Source organism: Globicephala melas, chromosome 20 (assembly GCF_963455315.2).
Source record: "Globicephala melas chromosome 20, mGloMel1.2, whole genome shotgun sequence".
Classification (NCBI taxonomy): Eukaryota; Metazoa; Chordata; class Mammalia; order Artiodactyla; family Delphinidae; genus Globicephala; species Globicephala melas.
In genome coordinates this window covers 44,700,270-44,717,601 of record NC_083333.1, presented here as the reverse complement: position 1 = coordinate 44,717,601, position 17,332 = coordinate 44,700,270, and the positions used below count along the sequence as shown (strand labels likewise).

Sequence of the window (17,332 nt, the reverse complement as noted above, 5' to 3'; positions counted from 1 at the left end):
CTGTTTAATTTTAGAGTGAATGTGGGGGTTTAGGGAGAAGAAAGTGTCATGGATGACTCCCAGATTTCGGGCTCAAGTAATTGGATGGGTAGAGGTGCCACTTACTGAGATGGGAGTGGGAAATAGGAATGGGAAGAGTAGGTGTGGGATTTGGAGGGAAGATCAGAAGTCAGGAGTTCAGTTTTAGACATGTTAAAATTTGAGATGTGAATGAGGCTGAGTATAAATACATTAAGTAGGCAGAAATGTGAGTGGAGCTTGACGTAAAGTCAGAACTTGAGGTGATAAATTTGTATATAACCTGCTTGTTGATGGTCTTAAAAGTATCTAAATGACATCATATAGGATATATTTGATGGGGAAGGAACTGAAGGTCTGGGAAGTTTAGCCTATCCCAGTAATTTGAATAAGAATTGGTGCTAGTGTGAACTAGGATGGGGGCATTGGGACTAGAAAAGAAAGAGTAGGTTGGAGGTTTGGGGACCTGTGGAGCCTGTATGTAGTGGGGATGGGCAGTAGACAAGGAATGAAAGATAGCTTTAAAAGATGTCAGTCAGGCCTGGGTGTAATGGTCGGTCTGTTAACAGATATAAAATAGTCAGGAGGAACTGGTTTGGGAAAAAAGATAGTGTTTGACTTTGCATATATTGACATTTAAGAGAGGCTGCTTAGCAGGCAGGCAGTTTAATCTATTGCACTGGGTTTTGGAAGAGCAGGTGAGCTTTGAAACATAAATCTAGGTTTTATTTACATAAGATTGGTTCACCATGGGAGTGGAAACATTTTTGAAAACACAACATCCAAAGTCTTTATCATGACCTGCTGGGCCCTCTGTGATATCATCCCTTCCAGTTTCTTCTGCAGTTTTCCTTTGTGCACCATGTTCAAGCTGCACTGGCTTTCTTTCTGTTCTTCCAATATGCCCAGCTAGGTCCTCCTTCAGGGCTTTTGTACTTGTTTTCTCATCTTGAGTGTTCCCTTCCTCTTGGTAGATGGAATAGAAGTTCAGAGAGAAAAATTCGGAAGTTAGCATCTGGGAAGTAGAAAAAATTCCAAGAGATCCTTGCTAAGGTATGAGAATGTCAGTGAGCATCTGAAGTGGAATGGCTGTGGGAGCCATTGGAGTTGAAATCCTGTCAACAAAAAGACACAGAGTACCATCTTGGTCTTCATGTACTCCAGTATTCACATCTGTTGATTAGAGATGCTAACTCAGTGGACTTCCCCTCTGCCTTGTTGGTCTGATGATGGGGTGTTGGTGGTGGTCATCGTCACTGACCTTTGGAATATAACTTGACTTGACGATGACTTGACTCATTGCCGTCCTGTCACCACTTATGGAGATGTCTGTCCTCTGAATAGGTAAAAACTTCCTTCAATGAAAATTATTGGTAATTATTTCAGAAACTTCTGGCGTGAAGAAACAACATGAAAACAGCAGGGAAGTTGATTACATGTTGACTTTGATACATTGTTAAGGATTACTCTTCATGAGCTAGTGTGTCACTTCTTAAGTGGTAAATAGTTGTATGTTATTTCAAATCTACACTATATTTTTTTCAGAGTGAAAAGATTTGCTTTTTTCTGATTATTAAATCATGGAGAAATAGGAAAAAATAGAAACAACTTTAAAATTTTCATGTCATTACTAATACTCTTTTAAAGTAACTACATAGAAATATGTTGTATGGATGCATCATATTTTATTTGGCCTGTTCCCTCCTAATGAACTTCCTTTTTCTCCAGTTTTTGCTTATAAATTATGCTGTGATGAATCTTTATACACTGATCAGATTGATTCCTTAGGATGGATTCCTAAAGTGGACAGAATTGCTGTGTTGAAGATTATGCAATGTTCCATATTTTCCTAATTATTCTTTTAATATCTTTATAGTTGAAAAGATATTTAAACAACATTAAAGGACATTTTTTAAAATTAATTAACTAATTATATATTTTTTGGCTGCGTTGGGTCTTCGTTGCTGCACGCGGGCTTTCTCTAGTTGCAGCGAGTTGCGGTGCGCGGGCTTCTCATTGCAGTGGCTTCTCTTGTTGTGGAGCATGGGCTCTAGGTGCACGGGCTTCAGTAGTTGTGGCTCATGGGCTCTAGAGTGCAGGCTCAGTAGTTGTGGCACACGGGCTTAGTTCTCCAAGGCATGTGGGATCTTCCTGGACCAGGGCTCAAACCTGTGTCCCCTGAATTGGCAGGTAGATTCTTAACCACTGCGCCACCAGGGAAGTCCCCAAAGGACATTTTAATAAAGGAAAAAAATCGATTTTAGCCTTTTACCAGCTGTTTTCCTCTTCTCATCTAAGTTGTTCTGTTTTGATTTTTAAATACCTATTCCACGTTCTCACTACACCTACAAAAAAGAGAATTTGGGGGTAGGGAAAAACACATACAAAGAACAATTACAATTCTGGGCATCTTATATTATCAGATAAGGGATCCTAAGTAACATTTGTTAAGTGCTAAGAAGTGACAATAAATATGATAGGAATTCAGAGTGAACTGAGGTGATTAGGAAATGCTTCAAGGCAAGGTGGAACCTGACCTGGATCCAGAAGAGTAGTATTCAGATACGAGGTAGGAGAATGTTCCTGGCCTTCAGAATTGTATGAACAAATTTGAGGAAGGTGTGTATCAACTGACAGATAGGCTAGAGTATGCGGCTAGACTAATTGGAAAGGAGGGTTCATGTTGTGGTGCAGTGGAGAGGCTTCTATTGGAGTTAAGTTATATTCCAGAGGACTGATTTTATTTTTGGTACATCTGAAGTTGTACAGTAGGGAACTTTAAGATAAAGCAGATATGTGGCCCAATTTAAGCAAACTGAATAGTCAATTTTTTGCAAGAAATATAGGTTATTTATTTATATAAGTGAATTATTTAAATAATGAACTTCCCGTAGATCTTAAAAGTTCTTATCACATACACACACACACACACACATTTTTTTGGTAACTGTGTAATGATGGATATTAGCTAAACATATTGTGGTAATCATTTCACAATATATATGTATATCAAATCATTATGTCGTACACCTAAAACTAACACAGTGTTATATGTCAGTTATATCTCAAAAAAAAGTGAACTTCCCAATACTTAAATATTCATTTTATTATATAGTTTGACAGCATGTTGCAACTTTTGTGGATCTCAGTTTCTTCTGTAAAATCGAAGGGTTTAGACAGGGTGGTTGCTGAAGTCTTCTGGCACTTGAGATGATTACATAAACTTTCAAGAATACCTTGATTTTATGAAATAAATTGGCCTGCAGTTAGGCTGCTACCCACTTCCAGCTCCTTAGGCACAATAATGCACCCCCATGTCTGTGGGAGCAAAAATCCTCAGTTGGATGATCTCTCATGGCTTACCAGGCCTAGACCGATTAAACTCATTTGTTCTCACCTTTTACTTCTTTATAACATTTAGAGACTTGCATTTGAAAGAATTTTGTGGCCTAAGATTGAGCCTCAAATGGATGCTGTGAGGTTGATCATATCCAGGTGCAATTTTGGATATAAATCTATAGGAAAAATTACATTCTAAAGTAGAATGTTAAGGATTTCTTTTTTTACTGTCTGTTTTGAATTATTTACACCACTTTTCACCTCCTTTAGTGTGGATAATTGAGAACTGACTAGTACTTTTTAAAACTCAGACTCTCTCTTTAAAGTACATAATCGTGTTAAAGCTAATTTGTGGTATACTTCAAGTATCTCCCTCCTAGCATCACATTCTTTTCACTGAAGCATATTTGACCAGTGTTGCCTTTTAGAGGGAACCAAGGTCATAAGCTGACTGACTAGCTCTTCGGACAAGCCTTCTCAGGATGCTGTTAACTTTTTTGGGCCTTTAGGATTTAGGATCCATTCCTCAGTTTTTCAAGTAAACTTGTTTCTTCGGTGCGCCAGAGTTGACTGGTCTCAGAGAAAAGTGGCTAGCCAAACTCACATTGGGCTGACAGGTAAACCAGAATGACGTTTTATTAAGGTACATGGTGAGGGTTTTATTAAGGTACATTGAGGGGCAGTCTTTTCCATGACCTAGAAAATGTGTCTGCTCAGTCCCTTCCCCTCCTAGTGTCAGAGTATTATTAAAAAACTAGGCGCTGTGGTTGAGAATCTGCCTGCCAATGCAGGGGACACAGGTTCGAGCCCTGGTCTGGGAAGATCCCACATGCTGCGGAGCAGCTAAGCCTGTGCACCGCAACTACTGAGCCTGCGCCCTAGAGCCTGCGAGCCACAACTACTGAAGCCCACGCGCCCTCGACCCCGTGCTCCACAACAAGAGAAGCCACCGCAATGAGAAGCCTGCACACTGCAACGAAGAGTGGCCCCTGCTCACCACAACTCAGAAGACCCGTGTGCAGCAATGAAGACCCAAAGCAGCCAGAAAGAAAGAAAGAAAGAACATAGCTGATGTTTCCCGAGCACTTATCGTGTGTTAGGCTCTGCGCTAAGCGTTTTACTTGTATTTAACTCATTTAATCTTCACAGTAACTTTATGATGGAGGTATTCTTACCTGTGTTTTACAGGTGAGGAGTCTGAGGTACAGGGAGTTTTTTTGAGTATTAATAACTTGCCTGAAAGCATATATTTTGTTCTGTATTCTGATTTTGGTGGTTGTTACATGTGAATTCTGTCAAAAATTTTGTACACAGAAAGGTAAATGATACTGTATATACAAATGCTAAATACATAAATGAATGCACCCAGAGTTCTGTGGATACTTTTGTATCCTTTTAACGGGATCTGTTTAGAACTTTTTATAATGCCAGAGTCTCATATTAACAAAGTTTTCTAAACTTTCCCACCAGTTCTCTGACCAATCTGACAAATAAGAAAATGGGTGGATTTAAATTTATCCGTCCTCCCCCTACTTCGGTTATCTCCTACTTGAAGACAGAGGGGCAGGAAAGGGTCTGAAGAGTCTACAGATTATACTGACCCAGTCTTCTTTTCCACCAGTAAATTGTGAATGATTTTTCCCCATAGATATCTACAGTATTTTTTAAAATAATTGTAAACAATTTATTTTTGAATGTTTTCATCTCCTTCAAGTATGGTAGGGATTGAAATAAAGGTTATAATTTCATTCTAGAATAAAGAATGAGGATAACAGTATCTTAATGCCAAGAATAACAAAAATATTTTGAATTAGCTAAATTAACAACAGTTGGGAAAGTCAAAGTTTATAGACATGAGATATTTATAGGAGTGATTGGGTTAATTATAAATTATGTGGCAGTCTTAAAGACACTGGACATGTAATTTCATTTTTGATAATTTGTTATGCAGCAGTGGAAAACGAAGACACCTCCCTTCCTCCGCTGGCCTGTGCCTTGACTGCTGTGCCTTGTTTGGAGCGCGTGCTCATTGAAAACTCATACAGTGGGGGACAGAGGTCAACTACTGCTTACTTTTGGAAGTCATTTGTATTACATGATCTGACTGGATGAACTTTTCTGGCAAGTATGGGCAGTAACCAATAAGTATGCACTTTGGTTATCAGACTGTCTACCAGCCAATTATGACCAGTTACTTATGTCATAGTAGTTTGCCATTTAACACAGCAACCCTACTAATAGTGGCTTTAGTTTGTTCCTGACAGTGTGTGCAAACTCAGTGTTAAATTGAGTGTCTTTGATTTTTGGTTTAGTTTCAGGTCGTCATTTTTCTGTCTTAATCCATTGCCACTTAATACCAATCTCAAGTCCAAGAAACAGATTCTTGTGTGTCTTGGAAACTGTAGATTGTATTGAAGGGCGTAATTGTTTCATCTCAGTCTGAGGCCTGCCTCCTTTATTATGTGATTGTAATATTTGTTTTTTCTGTAGTTTATAATTTTTATTTGAAAACTGTTAACCTAAAATTTTTATCTTCTAATCTGTGGAGTTCATTCTGGTAGATAGGACGTTGAACTCCATTAGGTAGAATTTGCTAGCACCTAGAAGACTTTAATTCTTTTCAGCTGCAACCAATCCTAAAGGGCCTACAGGTAAGGGTATGTTTTTGGTTGTTGTTAGTGGTGGAATTTGGGGACCTCCCATGTGATTTTCTGATAAGGTCATGGGCAGGACCCTTGCCAGGTAACCCTTATATTTGACTTCGTGTCCCATTTACTTCAACCGCCCCTCCCTTTCCTAGTTGATGCCTTGTTGGATTATATGCTCTGAGCCCAGTGTCTGGAGTTGGGCCCCATTGATAATTTGTGCTGTAGTCAGAGCAAGGGTTGAGAAGACTTCCCTCATTTTGAAAGATGCTTCTGGCCCTTAGCATAGGACTTGCTGTGTTTGGTGAGTTTTACGTGTTAAGTGTATGTAAGGTCGGCTTTGATTTGAGTGCTTCGTGTTGATCCTTAAAACTGAGGCTTTTTTTTTAGTGATCTCCTGATAATAGAAGAAACTGGGGGCAGTTTTCTTAAGAGATTTAGTGTTGTGTGTGGTTGGTTTACTTGGATGAGGAAAGGAAAGATTATGTGTTGGGAATAATCTCATAGTGGGTGTTCCTAAATTATGTTTAACCACTTTTCTTATAAAATTAGAGGGAGCTTCTGCTGAAAACATACGGCATTAGAGATACCTCATTTCCCTGGTTCTAAAATTTTTTAAAAATTTATTTTTCCACATTTCAGTGTAAGACCAAAGTTGTTGCTCCCTCCCCACCATGTGATGGCATACTACAACTGAAGATGTAAGAAATACTTAAAATAATGAATTATAGAAAAGTAAAATGAGAACTTTTATATATGTTTACTTTGTTTTTAGAAACTCATGTGCTCCTCCTGGAGTTGCCTGATGTTTATATGGTCCTTTGCAAATACTTCCTAGTAAACTAAGATGATATTTTCAACGTGGATGACATTCATTAATTTAATTAAGTTACTTATTGAGTATCTACTCCATGCTAGACATTATACCAGTTATTTAATTAAAAAACACTTTAAAAATACCCAGGAGTTACTTCTGTGTGCTCTGTTAACACTTACCAACTCTGAGATCATGTACTATTCCATTTAACTTGGGAATAAACAGCTGAATTAATAGGGATCCTCTGGCAGTGAAGAAGATAAGGAACTAAATTGATTTTTCAGTGTACCGATATCCATCTCTGGGTGAAAGTGGCCAGATTATATGCGGAGGAATTTAGCCATACATGCTATTAAAGCCACATCCTGATCTAAGATAGAACTTGATCTCCTTGGAATTAATAGAATCTGCAGTACAAGTTGCTCACTCTCACCTACTCTTTGTGCTTCCTTGTACTCAAAGGTGTGGGAGAATTGAGCATTCAGTCATGTGGATGGGGAGTATATATTGGTACAACATTTTGTTGAGCACTTTGGCATTATCTATCAAAATAAACAGTGCTTAGACTTGGGCTTGCTGCATTTATGTTCAGATACACCTATCTGCTACATTGTTTGCAGTAGCAAAAACCCAGAAACCACACATCAGGGTACAGTGGAATTCCTTGCAGCCTTTAGAAAGATCAAGGTATGTGTGTGCCTCCAAGGAGTATGAGTGTGTGTGTGTGGTGTGTGTGTGTGTGTGTGTGTGTGTCTGTGCTGGTACATGCCTTTTTTTGGTTTTGTGTGTTTTTTTGCTTGTTTCTGAGGCTACAAAAGAAAACAGTGGTTGTCTTTAGGCTTAGGAAAGAGGGACTTGGGTGTCTGGGAGGTAACTTTTACTTTTCGATTATAGCTTCCTATAACTTTTGAATTATTTATACTGAGTACATATTGCTTTTATTTTTTTAAAAGCATATGTGTAGAGAGGCAGATGTCATTTTAACAGTTTTTCCAAAGGGTCATAGAACTTTAGTTCTAGAAGGGAGCTTAGAGAGCCTTGGACAGTTGCCCTCAATTTAAATATAAGAAAACTTAGATTTAGCAAAGTATCTACAAAGCCTACACTAGAATTCAGGTCCCAAGGACAGCAAGAGCTTATAAATATATTGACTTGTTCTGTTCTAACAGTTTATTTAACTGATGTCCGTTTCTCATTGTGAAGAATTGATTTTGAAAGACCCAATAAAATGTTGACCTTTGTGAGACAGATCTTCATGTAACTACCTCTGGCAATAAAGGTAAAGTGGTAGTGTTAACTCTTACCTACATTTTGTAACTTTTCCTTAAAAGTGAGTTTATTTATGAGTTCTGTAAGTTTTTAATATTTGAAATGAATTTGTGTCTAGAGTCCAAAGCTTCCCTTTTTTATTTGAATACTAGCTGACTATCTAGATTTTTTTTTTTTTTTTTTTTTTTTTTTTGCGGTACGCGGGCCTCTCACTGTTGTGGCCTCTCCCGTTGCGGAGCACAGGCTCCGGACGCGCAGGCTCAGCGGCCATGGCTCACGGGCCCAGCCACTCCGCGGCACGTGGGATCTTCCCGGACCGGGGCACGAACCCGGGTCCCCTGCATCGGCAGGCGGACTCTCAACCACTGCGCCACCAGGGAGGCCCTATCTAGATTTTTAAAACTGATTTTACTGAGCTTTTGTTCCATCTAGTTTCCAGGGATGAATAGATGGAGAAATAATTTTTGTGTCTTCTAAATGGCTTCCTATTTAAAGACCAAGTATACTGAAAAGGATGGTAGGGAAATTGTTTAAAGGAGGAAAATTTATATATTGAGGAGGAACCCTCAGTTCTTGAAAATATGAGTTCTTCTTTTAACTATAAGTTGAGTCTTTTCCTGGCTCTTCAAGGCCAGAAACATTTTCTTTTAATTCAAACCAAGCAAAGAAATTGGTAGTAGTGAGGCTGGTGATTTAACATGGGACTGGACATCCAAACTGTATTCAGTGCATATTTTTTATGGTTGATTGACTTTAGGGCTTAAGCAATGGGAACACATTTATTAATGCTCAGAGTAGTTGTTGGACTTAGGATAAAAATCTGTTTTTTGCTGTGACTCTACTAGTTGTATAGGTGGGAGAAACTTAGTCTTCCAAAATTTAAATAATCCATAAGCTCTCCCAAAAAGGGACCTCTATTTGATAATAATTTGATTCAGCTAATAAGATGACTCGTTGCTTTGAAGGAAAGGGTTTTCAGGAAATAGAGTAAAAGAGCCTTTTTACAGCTTGAGGATCAGAGTCAAATATGTGCAGCTTTAATCAGTTAAGGTTTGGTTGAATTGAAAGGAAGAAGAGGTTACAGAGGGCCAAGAACAAATAGAGTTGCAAATTTATATTTGTAACCTCGCATCCTTGGGGAGGAATCCAGTTTCTATAGCCGCTTTAATTCTGTTGCGAATGTAGACTGAGCAGTAGAATTGGGTATCCTGACAGTTGACTTAATTTGAACAGTCGCATTAGGTAAGACTGGAAAACAATCTGTAAAACATTTTACTGGATGTCCCTTAAATCCTTTTGTATCTCTAGAATATTTTGCTAATTCCTTTACTCACCAGATGTTATGAAGCACCTTCTGTGTGCCAGGCACAATACAGGATTATCTGGGTACACGTCCCTTGCCCTCAAAGCGTGTTCAGGCTCATAGCCGAGAACTCCCTTCACTTTACTCAGATCACTTCAGTCTTTTACTCCTGAAGAATTAAGTAGCATTAGCAAGTTTTCTTGGTTTTTTACTATCACCCAAAAGGCGTTTGTTGCAATTTTTGTTATTATTTATATCTCCATCTCCAAAAATGCTTTTACGTCTACCTTTTATTTTTCTACTTGTAAGCCAGTTTCCCATCTCAGAAAACAGATCTCGGCTCCCAGTCCCATTATGATCAGTTGTTTCCCTTAACTGATAGAAAATAAACTGTGTACTACAGAATAAGGCTTAGTGGTCAGCAAAACTAGTGATTTCTTTAAGGCAAGACAGAGTCTACAGGCTTGATATTATAATTTTTAAAAAGAGAAGCCTAAGTGGATACAATAAGAAAAGTTTCAAAGATCAAGGATGGCTTTGTTAAAAATTTTTACCCCCGAAAGAAGAAAGAAAGTTTAATCAAGTGTCTGTTGGACCCAAACAAGAAAAAGACCAGGGGCTGCTTCTGACCTTGAACTGGGCGTTATCTCAGCAGAGCCCCCACTGTCTAGGTTCTGGTTTTCAGACTTGCAGGACCAGAATGTCAGTATTATAAGTGCACTCAGAAGATGATCAGGCTCTATAAACTGTAGACAGTGTAGAGGATTAATTCACACAAAACAAATCCATGGAAGAGTAGGGATGGGGCTGCTACTTTTGGCTGTGGTCACAGAAGGCCTTTTTTAATTTCTAATTAAAACAAAACAAAACATTTATTTATTTATTTTGGCTGTGCCGGGTCTTAGTTGCAGCACGAGTGATCTTCACTGCGGCATGAGGACTTCTTAGTTGCGGCATGCATGAGGGATCTAGTTCCCCGACCAGGGATCGAACCTGGGCCCTCTGCATTGGGAGTCTTATCCACTAGACCACCAGGGAAGTCCCCAGAAGGCCTTTTTTAAAAGAGATGAGTGTTGAGCTAAACATAAATAACAAGAAGCAAGTAATGTGAATAACTAGGAGAAGGGTCTTCCAGGCTGAGGGAAGATAGCACTAAGACCCTGAGGTGGAAACAGGCTTGGCTTATTTATAGAAAGGCCAGTCAGTGTGTTTGGAGTGAGGGATAGGTGATAAATTTGGCATAATGGACCAGTTTTTATAGGACCCTATAGGGTCAGGTAAAGAGACTGAATTTTGTTCTAAGTGTGGTTAAATGGAAGAGGGACATGATATGATTTACCTTTTTGAAGTTCATTGTGGCTACTGTGTGGCAAATAGATTGTGCTACAGAGGAAGCTGGAAGATCAGTTAGACACCAGTTACCGCTGGTTCAGATGAGAGAAAACTGCACAGAAATGGGTAAAATTTGAGATGGATAAATGTGGACTGTATTAGGAAGCCGGACAGCTGACAGGACTTGCTGATAGTTGGGATATGAGAAGATAGGGGTTTTGGCTTGAGCAACTGGGTAGAAGATAGTGCCATTTAGTATTTTCGTCATGTTAGACTTTTCAGATGAATATAATTAAGGAATGATAGAAATTGTGCTTTTTAATTCTGTAAGCTTGTGGCAAAGGAGAGAGAGATCTCCTGGGGAAAAGACACTGGTTTTTTGTAAACTCAGGCTAGAAAATACTCTGGCATGTTAGAAAAGTAGCCATTTTATTTTTAAAAATTAATGATGATTAGGTGCTAAAATATGGAAAGTCCTTAAAAAAATGTGAGGACATATGATTTGTTCCCAGGGTCTAGTCTTGAAAGTAGGCATGAGCCTATCAACAGTTTGCCCAGGTGTCATTAATAATTGTGCTCAGAATTTGTTAGAACAAAAGAGCATAGTTTTCAACAGAGTTGCCACTTGAAAACGAAATCAGAATCGAAAGTTAGGGTATATATATATATACACGCACACATATATATATATATATGTATGTATGTATCTTCTATCGGGTATTTTTCCAGTTCCTCCGTGTTGAATAATACCTCATCTAAGAATCACCTAGCCACAGGAATTAAAGTATTGGATTAGAAGTTGAAAGACTTCAGTCTTAACTCAGCCCCCTTAATAGCCATGTAACCATGGTAGATTGTAACCTCTGGGCTTCTGTTTCCTTATTTGTAAAATACTTGCCCTGCACGCCTCACAGAGCTGTTAATAAATCCCAAATAAGATCATGAATGTCAAAGTACTTGGAAGATGGTGAAGCATTGAATACTGCTTGTGAGGGAATGGTTATATAGCTTAAAGCATTTACCACGAAACGACCTTAGAAGTCCCTTTAAAGAAGATAAGGAAGCGCTGGCTTTGGCAGCACGTCTGCTAAAATTTGAATGATACAGAGAAAATTAGCATGGCCAAAAAATTAAAAAATAAAAAGACAAGGAAGATGGGGGTGGGAGTGCTCCGGTTGTATCTCTACTGTGAATCTTGAGATTATGGTTTCCATTAGGCTGTAGTACTCAACTGTACAGACCTATTCTCAGTGGCCTTATAATTCTTAACCAAAGGGACTTGTGAAACAGAGGACCCTAGATAAATTTAAATGTTATGAGGATGATAAAATGTAAGTTTGGTTTTGCTGTCTTATTTGGTAGTTAGAACTTTATTCCTATCCGTAATGAAAATGAAAGGCAGCAAAATATTAGTATTTTTTACTTTTAAGTTATTTTCCCTTTATTTGCTCTTGGGCTATGGAGAGGCATTTTGTTCGATTTACTTGGAGTATCTTTTCCTTAAGAAGGGAAAAGTATAAACATGCCAGAGGCTTGCTAGCAGTTGAAAGCAACTGTTGGTCAGCCAGAGAAAAGAAGGAAAAAAACAGGTTGGGGAATGGAAAAAGTGAAGCAAGAGGGAGGAAAAACAGATTTGAAAGGGGGGAAAAGCATTTAAATCATTTCCAAAAGTCTCAAGTTTTCTTTTTAAAAATCTGTCTTTGAGTTTAGGTACTATACTTTGAGGTGGTTGAAGGAGAGGTTGGTCTTAGAGGAGAGTGAGTAAAATTAGGGAAAGTGGGAGGACAGGTGTTCAGGTTAGAGGTAGATGATGGAGAGGAAGGAGAAGGTGTTCTGTGGAAATATGGTTCCTTGTGAGGATTGACAGTCTCTGAGGATATACTGGGTTAGGATGAGTGTTATCCTTATTTAAAATGTACTTTCTTACTGAAGTATATAACGTCAGTCTCTTTACTCCCTCTGCTTAAGTAACCCCGGTGCTGTGTTCCCATCAACTGGGGAAAATATTTCACCAAGAGCTAAATTTTTTATTATTGAGAAGATCTGGACTGAATTCATTGGCTTTTTTGGTTTGATTTCAGACTACTCTGATGTCAACTTTTTAAAGCTTTTCTAATCTACTTTTCCCTCTAAATTCATTGTTTTTGGGGACTTCCCTGGTGGTCCAGTGGTTGAGAGTCTGCTTTCCAGTGCAGGGGACCAGGGGTTTGATCTCTGGTCGGGGAACTAAGGTCCCACGTGCCCAGGGGCAACTAAGCCGTGCGTACGCTCTGGAGCCTGTGTGCCGCAACTAGAGAGAAGCCCGTGTGCCACAACAAAAGATCCCGCACCACAAGGAAGATCCCGCATGCTGCAACTAAGACCCAACGCAGCCAAATAAATAAGTAAATATTTAAAAAAAAAAAGAAAAAGAAAGCCGAACAAAAAGTAGAGAGACTGTGAGACCTTCAGCTGAAGTCCTCTTCATTCACTTTCTCAGTCCTTTTTCCCACCTCACTCCCCAGAGACAATCTATGACCATAAACTTAGTGTGCATCCTGTGCAGAGTGTGTGTGTGAATGTATAAATAAATTCTATTGCAGTCATTTTTTCATTTATTCTTGTTTTTCAAGATCTGTCCATCTGGATACATGTAGATCTAGGTCCCTCATTTCAGCTGTTTAATTTTTTAATTTCTCTGTATGTATATTTCACAGTTTTCCCAAACCCCTTCGATGGATATTTAAATTGTTTCCTTTTTTTTTTTTTGCCATTACAGACAGAACTTCAGTGAACAACCACCTCATGTGGTGTTTTCCTCCTCCTCCTTCTTCCTTGTTATTGCTTGGGTGGCTTGATTTTTGTCCTAAATATCTTATTTGAATTCTCCCATTTGGTTTACCACTTTGGTATTCACAATCATCCTTTGAAGGAGAGGAAGGGATGAGGAAAACCTTCTCTAACTTGAAATGCCAGTTTTCTTTTACTAAGGCCAGAGGCTCTGAAATGTTCTTTTCCTGTGGATTCTTTTTTTTTTTTTTTTGCGGTACGCGGGCCTCTCACTGTTGTGGCCTCTCCCGTTGTGGAGCACAGGCTCCGGACGCGCAGGCCCAGCGGCCATGGCTCCCGGGCCCAGCCGCTCCGCAGCATGTGGGATCTTCCTGGACTGGGGCACGAACCCGTGTCCCCTGCATCGGCAGGCGGACTCTCCACCACTGCGCCACCAGGGAAGCCCATCCTGTGGGTTCTTTATGGACTCTGATAAATTTGGCAACCTTTGCATTTAACATTTTATATTTTTATTGTCTCATATCCAATAGCTGATTTTCATAAACATCAGTAACTACTCACGTTTTCCCTTTCTCCGTTATATGTTTTCTGTCATTACTTTTTAACTCCTAGAATACTTCCGACTCATTAAATGTAGGACTAGTATTTAGTTGGTTGATTGCCAACCTAGTTCATTCAATTCTTGTCTTACAAATTCATCATGAACCAAATGTAGCTGATACTTATGAAGGAGTTTCTTGGAGCATTCTTAGCCAAATTAGACATTTTAAAAATGTAAGCCTTTGGGCTTTGCTGGTGGCGCAGTGGTTGAGAGTCCGCCTGCCGATGCAGGGGACACGGGTTCGTGCCCCGGTCCGGGAAGATACCACATGCCGCGGAGCGGCTAGGCCCATGAGCCATGGCCACTGAGCCTGCGCGTCCAGAGCCTGTGCTCCACAATGGGAGAGGCCACAGCAGTGAGAGGCCCGCATACCTCAAAAAAAAAAAAAAAAAAGTAAACCTTTACCTTAGATTAGAATTATTACAGATAAATTTTGTTCAGGGACCATATGTTTCAATGACCAATGGTTTTCTTTTCTTTTTTTTTTTTTTGGCTGTGTTGGGTCTTCGTTGCTGAATGTGGGCTTTCTCTAGTTGTGATGAGCAGGGGCTACTCTTCATTGCAGTGCATGGGCTTCTCACTGTGGTGGCTTCTCTGCTGTGGAGCACGGGCTTTAGGCATGCGGGCTTCAGTAGTTGTGGCTCATGGGCTCTAGAGTGCAGCCTCAGTAGTTTGCGCATGGGCTTAGTTGCAGCACCACATGTGGGATCTTCCGGATCAGGGCTCGAACCCGTGTCCCCTGCTTTGACAGGTGGATTCTTAACCACTGCGCCACCAGGGAAGTCCCAGTTTTCATTTATATTTTTTTTTCTGGAGTCTTTAATCCACTATACTTTAGTCATTATTGTGAGGTTGGGTGTATTTTTTAAATTTATTTATTTACTTATTTATTGGCTGCGTTGGGTCTTCATTGCTGTGTGCGGGCTTTCTCTAGTTGCGGCGAGCAGGGGCTACTCTTCGTTGCGGTGCACGGACTTCTCATCGCGGTGGCTTTTCTTGTTGTGGAGGACGGGCTTCAGTAGTTGTGGCATGCAGGCTCAGTAGTTGTGGCTCATGGGCTCTAGAGCACGGGCTCAGTAGTTGTGGTACACGGGCTTAGTTGCTCCACAGCATGTGGGATCTTCCCGGGCCAGGTATCGAACCCATGTTCCCTGCACAGGCAGGCGGATTCTTAACCACTGAGCCACCAGGGAAGTCCCAGGGTATATTTTTAATTTTTATGTTCTAGGGTTGTTTTTTTTTTTCCCACTTTAAAGGTAGATCCCGTTCAGAGCTTTGAGCACTTGGAATGTTAAAGTGTTACAAATGAAAACGGTTACTCTTCTCTAATAATACACTCCGCCAGCTGAAGTGTTTGAGTAGGACTTCCTTTCTTGAATATATCAACTATCTTTAAGAATTTATGTGCTAAGTATTTTTAAAAGTAATAGATAAGACCTTAAAATGGAAATCTTAGTAATAAACATAACTGTAGAATATCAGGTGCCTGTGTATTTTCTTTCAGATTTGTTTATGTCCTAGGATATGGTTCATGTCACAAGTTATTGTGGTTGGAAAGTAACCTTCGGATCTAGGCTTATTCTGCCTTTATTTTAGGTGAAGTATTCCACCAAAAGTATAAGCTCTATCTGCATACTCAGAAGTATGTGTAATCACTCAGTAGGCAGAGAATTGTTCAGTGACTTTTCTTCCTTATGTTGTAATCACTAAGTTTGAATGGAGTTCTTTACCTGCTCTTTATCCTGTCAATTCCATGTTTTATGCTGCAGAGAAATGTTCCTATTTTAAATCTTTCTTTAGAATAAAAGTATGTTCTTATGTGGAATACTAACACCATGGGGTTTTGTTTTCCCTTCCACTCTGGAAACTCTGCTATAAAAAGTTTTAGTTCCTAAGTCAAAAATAATTTTTTCTTTTAACTGTAGTTACTGTCTTGGGATATTTCATCTGGATACATAACAGAAGACTTTACTGTTTCTGTGGGCATCAAAGTATAATATAAAGAACCTTCTTCTTGAAATTATATTTTGTTTGCATAATTCTTTATTTAACACACCTTTTTTCCTGACTTTAAATAAAATAAGCTCATTAAAAAAAGAAACTTTAATGAAAAGTATAAATAAAGGAAGCAATCACTCAGTCTTCGTTGCTACATCTTGTTGAGTAATTCCCTTAGTGGTTACGGCAGCGCACACCTGCACCAGCAGTACAGGAGAGCTCTTGACTTTTGTCTCTCTGGGCTCTCCCAGCATTGCCGTCACTAAAACATGCACTGCACATTTGTTTTAGGGGAAAATACAGTTTAGTTTGTATCAACTTTTTATAAGTCTTACCTGTGACTCAGTACTAATAAGAGCATAAATCTGAAACTTGTTAGTAAAACAAACTTTGTTAATAAATTTGACTTACAGAGAAGGGAAGCCTTCTTTTTTTCAAATGTATAAAATTATTGTCTAATCTTTCAAGGATAGAAATCCAAAAGAAGAGGAGATTAATTCAGTCATTTATTAGATAAGTATTTGTTTCTGATCTTCCACTTGCCAGACACTGTCTGGGTACAGCAACAAAACAGACAAGAGTCTGCCTTCTTACATCTCAGGTAAAGTGTGGTAAATGACTTTGTGTGCTATAGAAAAAAATGAAGCAATGCAGGAGAAATAGGATTATGGCTTGGGGGGAGGGGATGACATGCTTAAGGGTGTCAGGGAAGGCCTCACAGAGATGGTGGTTATTAGGGAAAGCCCCAACAATGGGGAGGGAGTGTGCCAAGAGAATATCTAGGGGAAGAGTTATCCAGGTAGAAGAAAGGGCAAATGCAAAGCCCTAAGGCAGGAATGAGCCTATTCTGTCTGAGGAACAGCGGCAGAGAAGGCCAGTGTGGCTGGAACACAGTGAACTCCGGAGAAAATAATTGGAGATGAGGCCAGAGAGGTAATGAGGTCCAGATTGTGCAGGGCCTTTTCAGTTATTGTAAGAACTTTGGCTTTTACTCAGAGTTGAGATGGAAATCATTGGAGGTTCCATCAGAGGACATGATTAAACTAAAAAGGTAATACCAAAAAATACTTGTGTCCTGGCTTTGCTTTTTCAAAAGCTTTTGTTTGTATCTTATAATAATTTGGATATTAACTAATGGCTCCTGGTGAGTAGTCATACATAGATTTAAACATTTGTGTCAGTACCGAAAATTTCGCAGGAATGCAGATCTTAGGTATTGCATTTAAATTCAGAGAAAGAAT

The 17,332-nt window shown here is 39.3% G+C and overlaps 1 protein-coding gene across 2 annotated transcripts in view; it reads left to right on the top strand.

Annotated features, from left to right (window-relative positions):
- The window catches only part of SPOP (speckle type BTB/POZ protein), a 67,653-nt gene that overhangs the window by 14,261 nt on the left and 36,060 nt on the right, over positions 1-17,332 (top strand). The window contains exon 2 of one of the 2 annotated variants that reach the window (XM_030839694.2): positions 5,309-5,478. The exons of the other annotated variant lie outside the window; for it this stretch is intronic. The gene's annotated coding sequence lies outside the window, so the exon portion shown is untranslated. The remainder of the gene's footprint in view (positions 1-5,308; positions 5,479-17,332) is intronic. 2 annotated transcript variants of the gene reach the window in all.